The sequence below is a fragment of the Muscardinus avellanarius genome (assembly GCF_963383645.1).
Source record: "Muscardinus avellanarius genome assembly, chromosome: 4".
Lineage (NCBI taxonomy): Eukaryota > Metazoa > Chordata > Mammalia > Rodentia > Gliridae > Muscardinus > Muscardinus avellanarius.
In genome coordinates, this window is record NC_137789.1 from 81,482,690 (window position 1) to 81,498,869 (window position 16,180).

The window sequence follows — 16,180 nt, forward strand, 5'->3', positions numbered from 1 at the left end:
ACCATGTGCCCTAGCCACCTCCCTCTCTAACTGTCCTATAAAAAAGGATTGTAAAAGATCCTGGGGACTACTCTCACCTTCTTAAGATGGCCTGCATTTCCCCTTGAACATGTATTTCTACTTTTGTTGAATTAAACCTCTATCTTTGTCTCTGACTGGTGGATGTTGAAAATCTTTTTGCCACAAAAGCCAGAACCCTACAGAATTGTCATGTTTTCCTGTGACAAAATTACAATTATATGCCATCACACCTGGCTTCTTTTATTTTTTATTTTTTAAACTTTTCAATAACCTTTTGGCTATTCATAGTTTCTTGAGATTCCATATGAATAGTAAGGTTTTTTAAATTTTTTTAATATTTTTGTACTCTGGAATAAATTTAGGGGCATTCTGCCTCCAAGCTACACCCCCAGCCCTATTTTATTTTTATTTTGAATCAGTGTCTCACTGTGTTGATGAGAGTTTGACTACTTGCTGAGGCTGTCTTTGAACCTGTGATCCTCCTGTCTCAGCCTTCCAAGTACTAGGATTACAAGCGTGTGCCACCATGCCAGATATAGTATACTTTTTAAAAACAAACAAAAAAAGCCATGGGGATTCTGATAAGAATGGTGTTGAATTAGTAGATGGCTGTAGGTCTTACCAAGATTAAATTTTCAATCTATGAACAAGGGATATTTTTCAGTTTCTTAGAGATTTAAAAAATTTATTTGAGCAATGTTTTATATATAGTTTTTGTTACGGATTGGGAGAGTATAGTTTTGGGGAAACTGTTCCCGGGGACCCCTGTTAGGGTCCCGGACACACTTTCCTTCAAACCACAACAAAACCCAAAATGATCAAAAACAGAAAAAAACCCCACAAGTTCTTGTCCTAAGCTAAGAATAAATATGCATAGCTTGGACAGTTGCTGAAGATTAAAAGAAGTTTATTAGAAATATAGAAATACAGAAAATAGAAACATAGCCCCATACCAGACTGGCATGGAGGGGTGACTCGAATGAATACACCAAAGGGCTCACATGTGGACTCGACCTTTTTATACCCATGACCTCCATCTTGTTCACTACTCCTGATGTAGTAGACGTCACTGTAAGGTACCTCCCCTTAACCCTGTAAGGTACCTCCCCCAGCCAGGTGTGGCAAGGTGTCTCCTTTCATGGAGGGCAAGGTCAAACCCTGCTCCATTTTCCCTAGATTATCATGTAGATCTATCTTTAGATAAAGGCTTAGTTCTCCTCTTGTTAATTACTTTTAGCTATGTTAATTTACATTGGAATAGTTGCCTGCTTTTAGGCAGAAACCAAGTCCTTGCACAGATTTGCCCCTCACCCAATTTTTGAAATATATTAATAATCATAGCTTTCTCAAATCTTCCTAGGCCATTCCCAATACTGGTACAGTTTTCAGTAGATATGTCTCTTGTCTCCCTCATTACATTTAAGAATTCTTTTTGATACAATTGAATTGTTTTCTTAATTTTTTTTTAGTCATTAATGTACCAGTATTAGGAAATGACCTAAAAAGATTTGAAAAAGAAATTTTCATTATTAAAATATATTGGTTTATAGAAACTGGAGTGCAGACCTGTAAAAGGAAATGGCCTGTAGGACATGGGTACTGCCAGGAATCAGGCAGATGTTATAATGCAAATTACCCTCAGAGTAATTAGCAAGTGGATAAGAGGGGTTGGATCCTAGGACCTTCACATTCTAGAAACAGGTTTGTATAAGAGATGATATCTAGCTAAGGATTCCCCAAGAGGAGGGGTTGACCTTCCTGAAAGGATAATAGATACCTCAGGACCCTTGACCTTGTGAAGCATTCTGGTTTAAATAAAGAAACTAGGACCAAAAGGCAGGAAATTAAGGGGCAGACTTTACCTATGTCATAGGAGTACTTAGTAGAGCAAGATGGAAGATGTTGTATCTATAAAGGGCTGTTTTATACTTTGTAGTTGAATGACTTCGTTTTAGGTCACCCCCTATATCATTCTGTAATAATATAGGGCTGTATCTGTATTCTTCATTTCTATCTTTGTACTAATAAACTCATTTAAATCTTGAGCAAGAGTCTGGACTAGTGCATATTTATCCTTAGTCTGGACAAGGACCTGTAGTTTTATGGGAATTGTCTCTGGTAGCCTAACAGAGGTCCCGGAGCCAGTTCCCCCAAACAGTAACATTTACTCCAAACCATAACAATTAATGGTGAGACAGAAATGCAATTGACTTCTGTGTGTTGATTTTGTATCTTTAGCTTTGCTGAATTTGTACATTAGTTCTAATAGGGTTCGTGTGTGTGTGTGTGTGTGTGTGTGTGTGTGTGTGTGTGTGTATGTGTAACCTGTACCAGTATTGGGAATGGCCTAGGAAGATTTGAGAAAGCAATGATTATTAATATATTCCAAAAATTGGGTGAGGGGCAAATCTGTGAAAGGACTTGGTTTCTACCTAGAAGCAGGCAATTATTCCAATGTAAATTAACCTAGGCAAAGGTAATTAGCAAGTCTACAGGAGAGGGCAACTAGGACTTCCTCATCCTCATTCTAAAGACAGGTTTACATAATTGGATAATCTAGCTAGGATGGGAGGAGGGGTTGACCTTCCTGAAAGGAGACACCTTGCCAAACCTTGCTGGGGGGAGGAACCTTACAGGGACATTTACTATGCCAGAATTATGTAAACAAGATGGAGGTCATGAGTATAAAAAGTCCAGTCCACATGTTGTATCTTTGGTGGGGCATTCATTTGAACCACCCCCATGCCATTCTGGCATGGGGCTGTAACTATCTTCTGTATTCTATCTTTTTAATAAACTTCTTTAAATCTTCAGCAAGAGTCCGGGCTAATGTGTATTTACCCTTAGCTCAGGACAAGAACCCGCAGTTTTTCTGTTTTTTTTTTTTTTTTTTTTTTTCTGTTTTTCTGTTTTTTTGTTTCTTTGGGGAGTTTTCGGGAAATTATTCCCAGGGATCCAACAAAGATCCCTAGGGACAGTTTCCCAAACCGTAACATAACCTATAGTGTCCAAGTTTAAGATTATGTAACTTGTGAACAGAGATAATTTTACTTCTTTTCTGATCTGGATACCTTTTATTTCTTTTGCTTGACTAATACCTATGGATAGAATTTCTAATACCATCTTGGATAGATATGAAAGCACACATCATTTATTTCATTTGATTGCTATTAATTTTTCAGTAGAAGGAATTATAAAAATCATCAGAATAAAAATGAAGTCATTTCTGTCAATCTTAAATAAATACATGATTAAGTAAATAAAGTTGGGAGGTTATAAAGGGGTTCATAACCTGTAGTAACTGTAAGAGAAATAGATCACCAAAACCACAATCTACGAAAAGTCCATTGCATCCATACTTAAAACAGTACTTCTCTAAGGACATCTGCCCAGCAACTGTCTGTTGAGCCTTGGGCTGTCACCACCTTTGTTATTAATTCTTGTGGCCACAGATTATTGTTTTAAATAATATTCTGTAATTGTCCTCATTTTTGCCTTTATATTCTGGCTGTATCACTCCTGGGTATCTCTCCAAAGGGGCTGAAATCAGAGAACTACAGTCATATATGCATATACATGTTCATAGCAGCACATTCACAATAGACAAATGATGGAATCAACCAAGATGTCCATCAAGAGATGAACATATTACAAAATTATGGGAAATACACACAATGGACTTCTAGTCACCAATAAAAAAAAATAACAAAGTTATGTCATTTGCAAGAAAATGGAAGAACCTGGAGAGTATTATGTTAAGTGAGATTAGCCAGTCACAGAAAGAGAAGAGGCATATGTTTTCTCTAATATGTGCAAGCTAGGGAGTATTTGGGGTCCCATTGAGCCTCCAGACAATGGAGGAGAAACCTCAGTGGAACCCAGAGAGGTGATCTAAGGGAAGGGGAGGATGAATACTGAGGTTCATTGATGAAATACTACATCAACTATGTGTACATAAGTGAATATACCAACGTCAGTCTCATATTCTGTACTGGAAAGAGGGTAAATGGGGATCTGGGGTTAGGCCCACTAAGTGCTGTGTGCATGTATATTACTGTCAACATGATTTACATTATTATGTGAGACTATCGTGCACCAATACAAGCACATTAGAAAAAAATCTATTAAAACCTTAAAAAATATCTTAGCCAGATGTGGTGACAGTGCACATTTATAATCCCAGTACTTGGGAGGCCAAAACAGAAAGATTATAGGTTGGAGACCAGCCTCACAACTTAGGAAGACCCTATTTCAACATAAAAAAACAAAATCAGGCTGGGAGTGTAGTTTAGAGGTAGAATGCCCTAAAATAAAAATATAAAAATCTCTTTTTTGCTTCAACTTCTTGCATATGCTCATAGTTTACTATGGAACAATTATTCCTACAACAATGCTATTCTATTCCCAAATAAATATTACACCTTGGAGAATCTCTCTTTGATTGTTATTTAGATTGACAGAGTAGATTTGAACAGATAAATCTCTTCCATATTGCACAAATTGACTACCTCACATCACACTGGCTTGTGGTGTTGAGTAATTTTGACATTCTGGTTGGATATTATGGTATTATATTAGATTATAATTTAATATCTATAAAACATTTCCTTAGTCTTATTCACCCCATTTAATTTACTGGATGGCAACTATTTGCTTATCTACTTCTCTAATATAAGATGGGTATTTGATGAATTCTTTTAACCTAGGAATTTGCATATTTATTCCTAAGTGATTTTTCTATCTTGTTCTTAGTCTTTAAGATTTTAAAATGCAAAATATATAATTTATCTAAAAGTGACTATAATGTGAATGTACATCTGGCTTTTAATTTTTCTTTCTTATAATATCTTTGTCAGATTTTAATATTAAGGTTATTCTGGCTTCATAAAACTCATAAAAATGAGCTTTTCTATACTTTGGAAGAATTTCTATAATATTGCTATTTCTTCCTTAAACAAATGGAAGAATTCACCAGCGAGGCTGCCTGTTCTTAGAGTTTTCTTTGTGGAAAGGTTTTTTACTTACAAGTTTATTACTTTTTGTAATGGATGCAGTTTTTCTTCTTGGTATGATTTTTTTCTAGTTCTTCTTGATAAGTTTTAATATGGTGATTATCTAGAAATTTGTCTATTTTCTTCAACTTTCAAATTTATTGTTATGACATTGTTCATAATGTGTTGTAGGATTTGCAGCAATATTCTCACCTTTTATACTTGTTATGAGTCATTTATGCTTTCTTATTTTTTCTGAGTGTCTCTGTTTCACTGTCTTCTACTTCTTTTTTTTTTTTTTTAATGTGTGGGTCCCCAGGGGCATTTGACCTCTGAGCTACACCCCCTGCCCTATTTTTTATTCTTTATTTTGAAACTGGGTCTCACTGAGTTGCAGAGGGTCTAAGTAGCTGAGGCTGTCTGTGAACCGCAATCCGCTGGGCTCAGCCTCCCAAATACTGGGATTACAAGCATGCGCCACCATGCCTGGCTTGTCTCCCACTTCTACCTCTCTCTTTTTACTTTAATATCTGAGAATAGGGGTTATCAACTTTTTCTGGGAAAGGTGCTTTTAATAGTAAATATTTACATGTTATGGCATATAAACTAATACTCTTTGATATAATGAGGTCCAAGACTGTAAATGGGTTGCTTGTTTATTCCTTTTTCAAATGTTCAATCAGAGGTAACATTTAAAAAAATTGTGTTTTTATTGGTGCATTGTATTCATACATCTTAATGGTGGAGACATACATGCACACATCACCCAATTAGCCCTTACCCAACTCCTGCCCCATTCCCTCCCCCTCCCTCTTTCCCATTCTTGGCTTAGTAATTGACTTTGATGTGTTTGTTAAAGTACAACATGTGCTTTAAAGAGTTTCCATCTTTCCCTCTCCCATCCCCTCAGATGTGTCTAACAGGTCCATTTGATTAATGGTGTTCTTTAGGTCTGAAGCATCATTATGACCTTTTGTCTAGAAGAACAGTCTAATGGTGGGAGAGAGGTGTTGATGTCTCCCAGTATTATTGTATTGGGTTTCATGTGTGACTTAATGTCATCAAGACTTTGTTTTATGGAAATAGTTGCACCTATGTTTGGGGCATAAATATTGACTATTGCTTTTTCTTCTTTCTGGATTGTTCCTTTTACCAGTAAAAATCACCTTTGTCTCTTTTAATTAGCTTGGTATTGAAGTCTAACTTGTCTGATATCATAGTTGCTACTTCTGCTTATCCTTGAGTTCTGTTGACATGAATTACCTTGTCCAGCTCTTTACTTTAAGCTCTTTAAGTTTAAGTATTCTCTCTTTTATGCTTATTATTTTTAGATTAGCTCTTTTAAGATGAGCCTATATCTCTTCAATGTCCAATTCATGCTGTCGAATTGTTTTTCTAAATGAGATACTATGAGTTTGTTTTTGAAGTGATCAGCTTCTAAGAGCAATATTCTATTCTCCATGTGGTCTAATCATTTGTTTATAGTTTGAATTGATGCCTTCACTTCAATGATTGCATTCTTTATTTCTTTCAGACTCTCTCTAAATTCTTTTTGGAAGTTCTTTATTATTTCTAGTTACATTCCTGATTTGATCTTCTGCAGATCTCTGCAATTCTGTGTTGTCAGGTTCTGTTATTGTGGTGTTGTGGGAGTTCATTGTTTTCTTTCTTTCTTTCTTTCTTTTTGTGGGTCTGGGGATGGAACCCAGGGACATTCTACCTCTAGCTATACCCCCTGCCCTATTTTTTACTCTTTTAGTTTTTGAAACTGGGTCTCACTGAGTTGTGGAGGGCCTCACTCAGTAGCTGAGGCTATTCATGAACCATGATCCTTCTGTCTCAGCCTCCCAAATGCTGGGATTACAAACATGTGCCACCATGCCTGGCTTCATTGCTTTCTTGTTATTCCTTTTTCTTATGATTTCAGAAGTTTGTATCTGTTGCTTTTGATAGCTTTTTCTCAGTCTCTATGTGTCAGCTGGTATATCCAAGGGCAAGTTGTGTTATATTCAACAGTGATGTTTGAGTAAGGAGAGAACTGAAGCTACTGATAGGATCAAATAGAATGAGAGTATGAGTTTGGTAATGTAGAATATAGTAGAGATTAGAGATAGTGAAAATGTAGTAGTATTCTAGTACACAATGTAGAGTTTTTAGTATAGTGATATGAAGTGAATTTAATATAAGAAAAAGAAAAGAAGAGAGAAAAAAGAAAAGGGATGGAGAGAAGAGAGTGAGTATATACAAGGGAAGAAGCTTGGAATAGGGGTTGGAAATAGAGCAATCAAACAAGCATGCACGCTTACACCAAACAAAACCACAAGAAACAAAACCAAACCAAAACAACAACAATATAATGCAACCCGACAAATATATGAATATTCAACAGTCTGGAATCTCTCTTTGTGCAGACACCAAGTGCCCTTGGCATCTTTTATGCTGCGAGCCTGATTTGCTGAGTCTCTCTCAGTCTATGCAGATGGACAGTATCAATGGGGCTATATCTAGTATTAAGCATAGGTCACCATCCACACTTTCCACAGATTTGGAGCCTAAGTCTACCCTGCCTGCATAAGTGGCAGATGCCTTTAGGACCAAACCCAGTATAAGAGTCTCTGTTCTCCACAGCTAGGGCTGGTCTGGTCTGACTTCTCCCTATTCACCACAATTGGGTGATCTATGATGATCCTGGAGATCCTACTAGTTGGATCTAGTATTAAGTGTAGGTCTCCCTCTATGCTTTCCACTGATGCAGAGTCTGAGTCTGTCCAAGTCTCTGTTATTTCCAACAGCAGACTTTACCCCTACCTTACCCAGATTGAACCACAAAGTCTCAGACCCAGGTAGTTTTTAGTGGCTGTGTGAGTCTCTGGGTGTGCCACACTGGGAATTCTCTTGCGGGAATTGCGGGTTCACTTACAGTGTTGTTGAGCACCACTCTGGATCTCTGGAGAGTGTGCTGCCACTGCTGCAAGTTGTAGGTGGTGTTTGCACAGGAGGAACTGATGGCTTATAATTCCGACGATCTGCAGCACCTTACTTTGTTTCAGGTCACTGGTTGTTTTCTTGTCAGTCTCTGGAGTCGGGTGCAGTGGGATGAGATATCACTGCCTTGAAGGCTGCAGCCATTAAAAATCAGCAGGCTGTTTTTTTTTGCTCTCTGATCAGTCTTCAAGCTTTTTTTCCTAATGCCTTTGAATTATCATAATGTTTTTAAAGTTATGGTTTTTTTTTTTTTCTTTTGTAAGAATGCTGTTTTTAAGGCACTGGAGATCAGGTGCCAGCAGGACTGATATGTGCTACTCCCCTCAGTCGCCATCTTTCTGGAAGTCCAGCATTTATGTTTTTAAATGTCTGGGGAGCTGGGCATGGTGGCGCATGCTTGTAATCCCAGTGCTTGGGAGGCTGAGACAGAAGGATCACACAGGTTCGAAGCCAGCCTCAGCTACTTAGTGAGACTCTCAGCAACTTAGTGAGATTCTGTTTCCAAATAAAGTATAAAATAGGTCTTGGAGTATAGCCTGGAGGTAGAAAGCCCCTGGGTTCCACCCCCAGTACAATAAATAAATGTCTGGGAAAATAGTACTTTATGGTATGAGACATTCAAACTTGGGTGTTTATAAACATAGTTTTATTATGACAGAGACATAAACATCTGTATAATCTATATTTGGCATATGGCTGTTTTACAGGATGATCGCAGAGTTGAGTAGCTGCAATAGACTGCATGACTGGTGTTATAAAGTGGGTCTGGAACATCCCCCAGGGCTCCTATGTGGAGGGTTCAGTCCCAATGCCACAAAGTTGAGAGGTAAGGCTACTAGGGCATGAATGGATTGAGTGCTCTGACCTGGCTAGCTGATGCACTCATACCTGAGTGGAATATTGAGAGGTTATAGAAACTCACGGAGGTGAGAGCTATTCAAAGGGAGTGGGTCTCTCCTTCCTTCTACCCCCTCTTCTCTCCACCTAGATTCCTCTTCTACCCCCTCTTCTCTCCACCTAGATTCATAGCTATCATCAGGCAAGCAGCTTTACTCCTCACAATGTTCAGTGTCACCACAGACCCAGAAACAGTAGACCTTACTAATCATAGACTGAAACCTCTGAAATTTAGAGTCAAAATAATTCTTTCCATCTTTAAGTTAATTTCCCAAAGGTATTTAATTTTGTCACAGCAATAAAAAGATGACTAACACAGCTTACAAACTCTAAAAAAATATATATATTATATATATATAATATATATAATACATATACAAATATATATATAAATTTATATATAAATATATAAAATATATAAAAAATATATTTTTAAAAATTTTATTTTTGGTGGTACTGGGGTTCCTGGAAGCCCTTGTACCTCTGGGCTACACTCCCAGACCTATTTTTACATTTTTTTTTTTTATTTGGAAACAGGTTCTCCTAAGCCAGTGCGCGCGGCTGGCTTCGAATCTGCGTGATCCTCCTGTCTCTGCCTCCCAAGCGCGGGGATTACAAGCGTGCGCCACCATGCCCGGCTATATATATATTTGTGTGTGTGGTACTGGGGATTGAATTAGGGTGCTCTACATCTAAGCTATACCTCTAGTTCTCTCTCTTTTTTTTTAAATTTTGAATCAGGATTTCATTAAGTTGCCAAGGACTTCACTAAGTTGATGAGGCTGTCCTCAAACCTGCAATCCTCCTGTCTCAGTCTCCCAAGTGCTGGGATTACAGGCATGTGCTACCACACTCAGCTAAAATATTTTTTATCTGATTTCTTATACAAGTTTTTTTAAGCTTTGAACATATTATAATATTATATGATTATAAAAGTAACTGCTGGCTTCTGGGAAGATGGTGACCAAGGGAAGCAGCACATACCAGTCTTGCTGACACTTGATCTCAATTGCCTCAAAAAAAGCATTCTACAAAGCCAGAAAATAGTATCAGTAGAGAAATAAAAATGATAAATACAAGGGACAGGGAAAAGGAAGATTACAAGATTAGAGAGCAAAAAAGAAATCCTCCCACCTTGTCTCAGTGGACACCACACTAGAGCCATCTTGCCTTACAGCACATGACTCCAGAGATGTAAAGGAAAACCAAGGACCTTAAGTGAAGAGCTGCATACAATCAGAGTTGTAAGCCATCAGTTTTCCCTGTGCAGACACCACTACAACCTCCAGCAGTGGCGGTGGAGCTCACCACACCCTACAGGGATCCAGAGCGGAGCTCAACACCAGAAAAGAAACCCACCCAACTTGCAACTGAGGGCACCACAGTGGCGCCATCTTGCCTCACTGCACCCAGGAATGATCAGGAAAACATCCAAGGACCTGAAGTTAGCAGCTGCAGATCATTGGAATTGTAAGTCATCAGTTGCTCTTCCTCAAACACCAGCTACAACTTGCAGCAGTGGTGGCCAAGCCTACCATGCCCTCCAGAGATCCAGACCAGTGTGCACTAAAACTCTAAGTCAAGCTGCAGTCTCCAAAGGAGAACATCCAGTGCAGCACCCTCAAGGACTCAGGCAGCCGTGATAAATTGCTTGGGTCTGAGACTTTGCAGTTAAACCCAGCAAAGGAATGGTAGAAATTTACAACTTGCAGCAGTGGCAGCTGAGCTTACCACGCTCTCCAAGATCCAGAGCTGCACTCATTAACACCATAAGTGAAGTTGCGGTTCCCATGGAAGAACACCCAGCATGGTGCCCCCAAGGACTTGCACAGCTGCAATAAACTCCCTGGGTCTGTGACTTTGCAGTTCAACTCAGAGAAGATGGAAATTGAGTCTACTGTTGGACATAGCAGAGTCTCAGTCAGACTCAGGCTCTGATAAGTGGAAAGTGTAGGGGGAGACCTACGCTTAACACTAGACCAACTAGTAGGGTTTCTGGGATGACCACAAACCACCCAATGATGGAGAATGGAAAGAAGCCAGACAGCCAGACATAGCTGTGGAGAACAGAGACTCTTACATTGAGTTTGGTCTCAGAGGCACACACCACCTATGGAGGCAGAGAGAAACCAATACACCACATCTGAGGAAAGCTTGGAGGGTAAACTGCACTTAACACTAGATCCAGCTATGTTGATACTGACCATCTTCATAGACTGAGAAAGATTACAGGAGAACCAGGCTTACAGGAGAAAAGGTGCTGGTGGCACTTGGTATATGCACAGAGAGAGACTGCAGAAGAGGCTCTGCCTGCTGAATAATCATTTATTTGTAGAGTTGCATTAATTTGTTGTTGGCGTTTTTTTTTTTTTGTTCTTTTTTGTATGTATGAGTGTGCATGCCTGTTTTTTTTTTTTACCCAATTTCTATACCTTTTCCCAAGCTTCTTTCGTTGTACATAGCTATTCTCTTCTACCCTTTTTCTATCTTTTTTTTCTCTCTTCTTATCTCTTCCTTGTATTAAATCCACTTCATATAACTATATTAGGAACTCTACATTGGTTACTAGAATACTACTACATTTTCACTATCTCTAAATCTCTACTATATACTATCTTACCAATATACTCTCATCCTATTTGATCCTATCTGAGGCTTTACCCTATTCTTTAATTTATGATTTCACTTCCCCCCTCACTCATCCTTCACTGTTGAATACAATACAACTTGCCCTTGGATATACCAGCTGGCACCTAGCGACTGAGAAAAAGCTATCAAAAATAACAGATACAAACTTCTGAAATCATGAGAAGAAGGAATAGCAAGGAAGCAATGAGCTCCCAAAATACCACAATAACAGAACCTGACAAAACAAAATTGCAAAGATCTCCAGAAGGTCAAATCAGGATTGTAATTGTAGAAACAATACAGGAATTTTCAAAAGAATTTATAGAGAGTCTGTAAAAAATAAAGAATGCACTCATTGAAGTGAAGGCATCAATTCAAACTAAAAACAACTGATTAGACCACATGAATAATAGAATCTCCTTCCTAGAAGTTGATCACTCCAAAAACAAATGTATAGTATGTAACTTAGAACAAAACAATTTGACAGCATGAATTTGATATTGAAGTAATACTGGCCCATTTTAAAAGAGTGAATGTAAGAATGATTGGCATAGAAGAGAGAATAGAAGGCAAACCCAAAGGGATCAACAATCTTTTCAAAGGAGTAATATCAGAAAAATTTCCAAACATAGAGCAAGTGGTCAATATATAGGTACAGGAAACTTAAAGAATTTCTTTACACAAGATCGGAGAAAAAGTTCCCCATGCCACATAATAGTTAAACTGACAAATGTTAGAAGCCAAGGAAAGAAACTTAAAGGCAACAAATACAAAAGACCAAATGACATTCAGAGACAAACCAATTAGAATCACTCCAGATTTCTGAAACCAAGTCATTAAAGCCAGAAGGGCCCAGAGTAGAATATTCCAAACTCTGAAAGAAAACAACTTGCAGCCCCAAATTTTCTACCCAGCAAAACTATCTTTCAAATTAGGCAGGAAATTAAAATCTTCCATAACAAACAAGCTGAAGTAATTAATGACTTCCAAAGCAAAACTAGAGAAAATACTGAAAGAGATTAACTGCAAAGAAGAAATAAGTAATACATGCCAGAAGCAGAGACACAAGAATTTCCATTGAGCAAACAACTAAGCAAAGAACAACAAACACTATTTCAAACAGAAGTTAAATCTCAACAGGTTAGGAAATAAAAATAACCTCTCAATAATCACAATGAACATAAATGCCCTCAAATTCCCAGTAAAAAGACATAAGGTGGCAAAATGGATTAAAAAACAGAATCCATTTATCTGCTGCCTGCAAGAAACACACTTTACAAGTAAAGATAGTAACAAACTAAAGGAAAAGGGCTGGAGCAAGGTAATCCATGACAACAAAATTTGAAGACAAGCAGGAGTAGCAGTTCTGATATCGGAATAGTTAGATTTCAAGCCCCAGCTTATTAGAAGAGACAAAGCAGGTCATTTTTACTGATAAAAGGAACAGGCTAGCAGAGGAAATAATAATAATCATCAACATTTATGCTCCAAACACTAGTGAAGCTATTTTCATAAAACAAACTCTTTGTGAAATTAAGTCACACATAAGTCCCAATACAATAATACTGAGAAGGCCAGGCGTGGTGGTGCACGCTTGTAATCCCCGCGCTTGGGAGGTGGAGACAGGAGGATCGCGCTGGTTCGAAGCCAGCCTCGCTGGCTTAAGAGACTCTGTTTCCACATAAAAATGTTAAAAAATAGGTCTGGGAGTGTAGCCCATGGGAGTGTATCCCGGAGGTTTAAGGGCTTCCAGAAACCCCAGTACCACCAAAATAAATAAATAAATAAATAAAATAGACTTCCGGGAAGATGGCGACGGAGGAAAGCGGCACTTACAAGTCCCGCTAACAATCCAACTCTACTACCTCAAAACCAGCGCCTTTCAGAGCCAGAAAACACCACAGCAAAGAAATAAAAATGGTAAATACAAGGGACAGAGAAAAAGGGCTGGAAAAACAAGACACCGAAAAAAAACCAGCCCGAAGTGCCGCGCCCGCGCGGCGCGGAGCGGCCGGAGCTGCCAGAGCCACAGCGCGGATTGGGGGGAGCCGCGGAGCGGAGCGGCCTGAGCAGCCGGAGCAGCCAGAGCCGCGGCGCGGAACGGCCGGAGCGGCCAGAGTGGCCAGACCCGCGGTACAGAGCAGCTGGAGTCGCGGTTCCGAGCAGCTGAGCAGAGTGGCCAGAACAGCCGGAGCAGTCAGAGCTGCAGCGCGGATTGGCTGGGGCTGTGACGCGGAGTGGCCGGAGCCGCTGGAGCGGCCGGAGCAGAGTGGCCAGAACAGCTGAGCGGAGCGGACAGAGCAGCCGGAGCGGAGTGGCCAGAACAGCCGGAGCAGCCAGAGCCGCGTCGCGGAACGGCCGGAGCGGCCGGAGTGGCCAGACCCACGGTGCAGAGCAGCCAGAGCCGCGGTGCAGAGCGGGCGGAGCAGCCGGAGCGGCCAGAACCTTGGTGCGGAGCAGCCAGAGCCACGGCGCAGAGCGGCCGGAGTGGCGTGGCCTACATCCCCCCTAGCAACACCAGGCTCCAGAGAGGAGGGAGACTCAAAACAGAGCTCAAATCCAGAGAGGAGGTACTCTGTCCTCGCGGCCTAGGATGCAGAAGCAGCGTCTTACTGCTGGCGGCAGCGGCGAGTTCACCAGACGGCCCTAGACCAACCCACTCAACCAACCACCAGGCGCCTGAGAGGAGGGGTGGACAGCGAGCCGAGGTGAGCAGGTGCTGAACAGCCGGGCGGCAGTCAGCAGTCTTGTTGGTGCAGGGAACATCTAAAGCTCCCAAGGGCTGGGAGAGGACACAACTGGCAAGGACTCAGAGCAGAGTTCAAAACCAGAGAAGAAATACACCGCATCATGGCTGAGGGCGTGGCAGTGGTGCCATATTGCCAGTGTTGGCAGCAGCGAATCCACCGAGTTCACTACAGCTCCATCAGCGCACTCAACAACCGTGAGTCAAATTGCGGCCCCTAGGGGAGAAATCCCAGTACTGCACTCCCAGGGACTTGCGCAGATAGTCTCCCTGGGTCGGAGATTTTAGCAGTGCAACCCAGTGGGGGAGTGGCAGTGGCAGAGATATCATACCATAGTCACAACTCCCCACTGGAGAACGCCCAACTTGGCACCCCCCACGGTCTAAGCAGCCTTGATTGACTCCCCGGGTCTGAGACTTTGTGATACAACACAGTAAAGGAGTAGTGGTGACTGAGATACCATAGACTAGAGATCCAGAGCATCTTAAGTGAACTCGTAGTGACTCAGGGAAGAACCCAGAGAAGGCACAAACTTCCAAAATCATGGGAAAGAGAAATAACAATGGAGCAGTGAATGCCAACAACACCACAACATCAGAATCTGATAACACAGAAACCCAAAGATCTCTAGAAGATCAAATTAGGAAAATAACTTTAGAAATAATAGAGGACTTTCGAAAAGAATTTATAGTCAAAAAGAGATAAAGGATGCAATTAATGAAGTAAAGGCCTCAATTCAAAGTATAAACAACAGATTAGACCACATGGAGAATAGAATCTCGCTTCTTGAAGATGATCATTCTAAAAATGAACGCATAGTTTCTAATTTAGAAAAAAAAAACCCGACAGCAGGAATCTGACATGGAAGAAATATGGGCCCATTTCAAGAGAGCTAACCTAAGAATAATTGGAATAGAGGAGGGAAAAGAAGGTGAAACCAAAGGGATCAACAATCTCTTCAAGGAAGTAATAGCAGAAAAATTTCCAAACATAGAGCAAGAGGTCGATACACAGGTCCAGGAATCTTATAGAACTCCCTTTAGACAGGATCAGAGAAGAGGATCCCCACGCCACATAATTGTCAAAATGACTAATGTGGAAGCCAAGGAGAGAATCTTAAAGGCAACAAAAACAAAAGGCCATGTGACATACAGAGGCAAACCAATTAGAATCACTCCAGACTTCCCAAACCAAGTTATGAAAGCCAGAAGGGCTTGGAGTAACATATTCCAAACTCTGAAAGAAAACAACTTCCAGCCAAAAATTTCCTACCCAGCAAAACTATCCATCAAATTAGATGGGGAAATAAGAAGCTTCCATGACAAACAGCAACTGAAGGAATTTATGTCTTCAAAACCAGCGCTGGAGAAAATACTCAAGGAGATTAACTGCAAAGAGGAAATGGGTAATTCACGCCAGAACCAAAGAAACAAGAATTCCCATCCAGCAGACAACTAAGCAAAGAAGAATAAACAGTATCTCAAACAGAAATAAGATCTTAACATGTTGGGAATTAAAAATTATCTCTCTATAATCACACTGAATGTAAACGGCCTCAACTCCCCAATAAAAAGACATAAAGTGGCAAAATGGATTAAAAGCCAGAATCCATCCATCTGCTGCTTACAAGAAACACACCTCACAAGTAAAGATAGGAACAAACTCAAGGTAAAGGGCTGGAGCAAGGTAATCCATGCTAATGGTACTCGAAGACAAGCAGGAGTAGCAACTATGATATCAGACAAGTTAGACTTCAAACCCAAACTTATTAGAAGAGACAAAGAAGGTCACATTTTACTGGTAAAAGGAATAGTCCAGCAAGAGGAAATAACAATAATCAACATCTATGCCCCAAACATAGGGGCAGCTACTTTCATAAATCAAACTCTTTGTGACATGAAGCCACACATA